This window comes from Phyllobates terribilis, unplaced genomic scaffold (assembly GCF_046119375.1).
Source record: "Phyllobates terribilis strain yellow unplaced genomic scaffold, ASM4611937v1 Scaffold_7__3_contigs__length_470593459, whole genome shotgun sequence".
NCBI classification, from domain to species: domain Eukaryota; kingdom Metazoa; phylum Chordata; class Amphibia; order Anura; family Dendrobatidae; genus Phyllobates; species Phyllobates terribilis.
In genome coordinates this window covers 215,997,190-216,003,189 of record NW_027362767.1, presented here as the reverse complement: position 1 = coordinate 216,003,189, position 6,000 = coordinate 215,997,190, and positions in this window count along the sequence as shown.

Genomic DNA, 6,000 nt, shown 5'->3' with positions numbered 1-6,000 from the left:
TGTGTCCAATGAAAGGCAAGACTACTTAAGAAGGCTGTCTCACATTATTAAGCAGCCTACATTTTCTGCCAAAATGGGAAAGAAAAAGGATGTGTCGGCTGCTGAGAAGCAACAAATTGTGGAGTGTTTAGGTCAAGGCATGACTACAATCAACATTGTGCGATGATCAGGATGAAGTGTCTTGGCAATCAAGAAGTATGTAGCTGATTCACAGTACACACGTGTGCGTGCTGATAAGGGCAAATTGAGGACTCTTTCCTACAGGCAATTACGTCAGGTTGAAAGAGCAGCGGCAAAAAAGCCTTGTCATAGCAGCAGACAAGTTTTTGAAGCTGCTGGTGCCTCCAACGTCCCCCGAACAACAAGATGCAGGGTCCTTCAGAGGTTTGCAGCTGTGCATACGCCATCCTGTCGACCTCCTCTATCCACTTCACACAAGCAGAAACGGCTCCAGTGGGCCAAACATTACATGAAGACTGATTTCAAAACTGTTTTGTTCACGGATGAGTGCCGTGCAGCACTCGATGGTCCAGATGGATGGAGTGGAGGATGGCTGGTTGATGGACACCCCACGCAAACACGGCTACAGCGCCAACAAGGAGGAGGTGGAGTAATGTTTTGGGCTGGAATCATGGGGAGAGAGATTGTCGGCCCCTTTAGGATCCCTGAAGGCGCTAAAGATGAACTCCATAATGTATGTGGATTTTCTCAAACAGCACTTCCTGCCATGGTTCAAGAAGAAGAACCGTGTATTTCACAGCAAGATCATATTTTTGCATGATAATGCACCATCTCATGCTGCACATAAACATCTGCATCTCTGGCTGATATGGGCATAAAAGGGGACAAACTTATGGTGTGACTCCCATGCTCCCCTGACCTCTACCCCATTCAGAACCTTTGGAGCATCATTAAAAGGAGTGTCTATGATGGCGGGAGGCAGTTCACATCTAAGCAACAGCTCTGGGAGGGTATTCTGTCCTCATGCAAAACAATTGAAGCAGAAACCATCCAAAACCTGACAAATTCAATGGACGAGAGAGTTCAGAAGCTCCTTTCGAACAAGGGGTCCTATGTGAAAATGTAACATCATCTAGAATAAAGTTTTGAGTTGAAAACTGTTTGATTTCAGTTTCTAACAACCTGCTAATGCTTATAATTTCAAAAATGACCATTTTTTTGGTCTTTATTAAAATGAAAAGGTTGATCGAAAAGTTTGGGGGATCTAAGAGTGTGGCAACCCAGTAGTCATGATTACTTCGAATTCTGACAATATGAGGGTCATGCTGCAGGTAGTGCAGCAAGAAGGCACTTATGTGTCTTGCGCATCTCGGAGCCCCAAAATTATTTTCCGGGCTAGATGCAGCTAAAAATTATTATTAATTTTAAATCTGGTGAAGCTTTAGTATAGATGGCCTAATAGGATCAGTGCTGCACACTGCTACAAAGCCCAAATTATTTTCCAGCCAAGAAACAGATAAACATGATTAGTAATTTGAAAGCTTAAAACGGTTGGTAGGGTGATTTTAACCAATCATCAAGCTTTTACTCTCCCCAGGATGACACAGGGGTAGAAAAGTCGTTTTGGATCCATGATTTGTTCATCTTTATGAACGTGAGTCTGTCTACATTATCAGTGGAGAGCCGCGTGCGCTTATCTGTCAGCACACCACCAGCAGCGCTGAACACACGTTCAGACAGAACGCTGGCTGCGGGGCATGACAAGATCTCCAAGGCGTAAGTGGCTAGCTCCGGCCATTTATCCAGATTGGAAGCCCAAAAAGAGCAAGGGTTCAGTGACACAGTCATGGCTTCAATGTTTACTTGGAGATACTCCTGTACCATCGTCTCTAGGCGTTGACTATGTGTCAGACTTCTTGTCTCCTGTTGCCTTGCAAAGTATGTTCTAAAAAAGTGGTGAAATGATTCCGCAAAATTGATGTTACCAGCAGATACTGTGGTTCTGTTACGGTTTGAGTGCTGAACACTTGACGGTCCCACGGTTGGCAAGTTGGAACTGTGAGATTCACTACGTGCACCACTGGTATTTTGTGGAAAAGCACATGTAAGATTCTGCAACAGTCTCTGCTGATACTCCTGCATGCGTGCATCCCTTTCTATGGCAGGAATAATTTCTGCAAATTTACTTTTGTACCGGGGATCTAACAGTGTGGCAACCCAGTAGTCAGGATTATTTCTAATTCTCACAATTCGAGGGTCATGTTGCAGGTAGTGCAGCAAGAAGGCACTCATGTGTGTTGCGCATCCAGGAGCACCAAGTCCCTGTTGTGTTGGTGGCGAGGTAACAATCATGCTTCCTTCCTCTGTCCTCTCCCCCCAACCTCGCACAACAGAAATGTGATCAAGGTCTCCCTCATCTGATGAGTCTTCCATCAGTTCGTCCTCCACTTCTTCCTGGGCTCCTGCACCTTCCTCACTAGTTTGGCTGCTACCATGCGCCCTGGTAAAACCATCTCCCCCACCCTCACATGCCTGCCGCCTTGGTGCTGCCGACCGTCTGGACCTTGCAGATGTTAGCCCTTCCGCATACAAATCCTCCTCCTCTACTTCCTCCACCTCCTCTTGTGCCACCACCTGACTCCGAATTCTGTTTAACATGTGCTCCAGCATGTAAATCACCAGAATAGTCATGCTGATAATGGCATCGTCAGCACTAAACATCCTCGTCACCATTTCAAAACTGTGCAGAAGGGTGCATAGGTCCCTGATCTGAGACCACTCCTCCAGCGTGATTTGCCCCACCTCTGGATCTCGTTGGCCCAGGCTAAACGTCAGAACGTATTGCACCAGGGCTTGTCGGTGCTGCCACAGTCGCTGCAACATGTGCAGAGTTGAATTCCACCGGGTAGGCACATCGCATTTTAGCCGGTGAAGTGGCAGGCCCAACGACTTCTGTAGAGATGTAAGTCGCTGAGCTGCGGGATGCGAACGGCGGAAGTGAGCACACAGCGACCGTGCCCTCTGCAGAAGGCCATCTAGTCTGGGATAGTGGGCTAAAAATTGCTGGACAACCAGGTTCAACACATGAGACATACAAGGCATGTGTGTGACATTGCCCCGGCGAAGGGCCGCACCCAGGTTTGCAGCATTGTCGCACACGGCCTTCCCTGGTTTCAGGTCCAGTGGAGACAACCATTCATGAAATTGGTTCTCCAGAGCTGACCACAACTCCTCAGCTGTGTGACTCACATTTCCCAGACATTTCAATGTAAAAACCGCCTGATGACGTTGAGCCCTACTGCCAGCATAGTAAGGAGGTGTGCAGGATCCCTTCTGCGCAGTTAGAAAGCTTGTGGCATGACCAGACAGGCTTTGGGTGCAGGTGGAAGACCGAGAGGAGGTTGAAGAGGCAGAAGCAGTGGAGGAACTTTGACATAAAGAGGATTGACGCACAACTCGTGGGGACGGCAAGACTTGGACAGCAGCCCCTTGTCCTGCTGTCACCATAGTTACCCAGTGCCCAGTCAGCAACATGTAACGCCCCTGTCCATGCCTACTCGTCCAAGTGTCTGTGGTGAAATGCACCCTGTCACACACAGAGTTTCTCAAAGAAGCGGTGATGTTGTGTGCGACATGCTGGTGGAGCGCAGGCACACCTTTCTTTGAGAAGTAGTGCCGACTGGGCATCTGGTACTGGGGCACTGCGACGGACATAAGGTCTCGAAAATCCTCTGTGTCCACGAGGCGGAAAGGCAGCATTTCTGTAGCCAAGAGCTTGCAGATGGTGAAATTCAACCTCTTAGCTTTCTCATGGCTAGGAGGAAATGGTCTTTTACTTGTCCACATCTGAGGGACCGAGGGCTGGCTATTGTGCTTAGACGGGGTTGATAAGGGTGTCCCCGGCAAACTGCCGGTCTGTGAGGAAGATGCAGGCGGACATGTTAGGTTGCCTTGATCCAAAGGTGGTGCTATCGATGTCGGACAGCGCTCAACACCAGCTGGTGTTACCACCTCCAAAGAAAATGATGACCTGCCAATCACGCTGGCTGTTGCGGGTAAAGAGGTGGCAGGTCTGCGCCCCAAAACAGGTGTGACTGCTGTCCCCTCAGTCACAGAGGATGAAGAGGCCGCGGATGCACGAGATATGGCAGACGGTGGTTGGCCCGGCCGGCTAGGCCGCATTGTAGCACACTGAGCTTCCCACTTCAACTTATGCTTCATGTCCATGTGCCGGTTCATGCATGAAGTACTCAAACAATGTATTTTTTGGCCTCTACTTAGCTTTTTCTGACAAATGTTACAGATAACACGAGTTGGGTCATCTTTATCGATCTGAAAAAATGCCCAGGCTATGCAAGGCTTAGCACCCATGCGACCTGAAGAGCCACCACGACTTGTGGTGAGAGGCAGAGTTGTGTTTGAGGATGCAGTTGTTGACGTGCTTCCAGTACTACGTCTCTGTCCAGGAAGGCGCAACCTGACCTCGTCGTCACTAGCATCTTCCTCCACCTCCTCTGCTGACCTCATCTCTTGGCTGACTGTGGGTTGACAGTAAGTGGGATCTCCAACCTCATCATCATCACCCTGTGCGTTATCACACCCGTCGTCCTCAGAGCCAACCTGTTCCTGCCCTGACAAAAAACTAAAGTTGTCGCTCCAATCAGGTATTTGAGTCTTATCATCGTCTTCCTCATTGTCTCCACCAACAGGAGTTACAGTTTGGGAATGAGGGTCTACATTATGGTCAGAACCTTCTGCGTCTTGTCCTGGATCCGACTCATAAAGATTCTGGGCATCAGTGCAGATCATTTCCTCGTCTGGATTCACAGAAGCGCTGGAGTCGACCTCTGATTCCCAGGCTATAGTATGAGTAAACAGCTCTGCAGACTCAACCATCTGTTCTACCTCATACTCAGACGGGCAGCTGGAGATTTGGGAGCTGTGAGGAAGCAAGTGCGATTGGGGTGACACCTTTGAGGACTGGAGTATTTGTGATGTTGAAGTTGATGTGGAGGAGAGCCCACTTAAAGGAGCACTTGATATCCGTTGAAGCACCTGCTGTTTTTGTGCCTCATCTGGAATTTGTAGCGATTGGCGTGGCCGTAAGAAAGGGATCTTATCACATTGTCCGCTAAAAGAAGTAGACATTTTAGTTTGGCTGGAAGATGGTCTTTCTTCTGCAGATGTTACTGTTGCTTTAACACCTACCCCACGGACACAACCTTTTTTCCCCTTCCCAACACGCCTATTCCCCTTTCCACCAGCAGTAGGCCTTTTTCCACTCATTTTGGTGGTTAACTAATTCACAACTCTGGAGTTGTTTGCACAAAAAAACAATGGATGGGAACCGAGCAGAGCTGAGTGGCCAAACTGTGGCATTAGGCCAAAACTTTTGGCTGGGTTAGATGCAGAAAAAAATTATATTCAATTTGCAACCTGATGGAGGTCAGTATAGATGGACTAATAGAACAAGTCCCACACACAGCTAGAAGCCCAAATATTTTTTCAGAGGTAGATGCAGAAAAATTTTTTATTCAGTTTGCAACCTGATGGAGGTCTGTATAGATGGATTAATAGAACAAGTCCCACACACAGATACAAGCCCAATATTTTTTCAGAGGTAGATGCAGAAAAAATATATATTCAGTTTGCAACCTGATGGAGGTCAGTATAGATGGACTAATAGAGAAAGTCCCACACACTGCTAGAAGGCCAAATATTTTTTCAGAGCTAGATGCAGAAAAAAATTATATTCAGTTTGCAACCTGATGGAGGTCTGTATAGATGGATTAATAGAACAAGTCCCACACACAGCTAGAAGCCCAAATATTTTTTCAGAGGTAGATGCAGATAAAAATGATTTTTAATTTGCAACCTGATGGAGGTCAGTATAGATGGACTAATAGAGAAAGTCCCACACACTGCTAGAAGGCCAAATATTTTTTCAGAGCTAGATGCAGATAAAAATTATTTTTAAATTGCAACCTGATGGAGGTCAGTATAGATGGACTAATAGAGATAGTCCCACACACTGCTAGA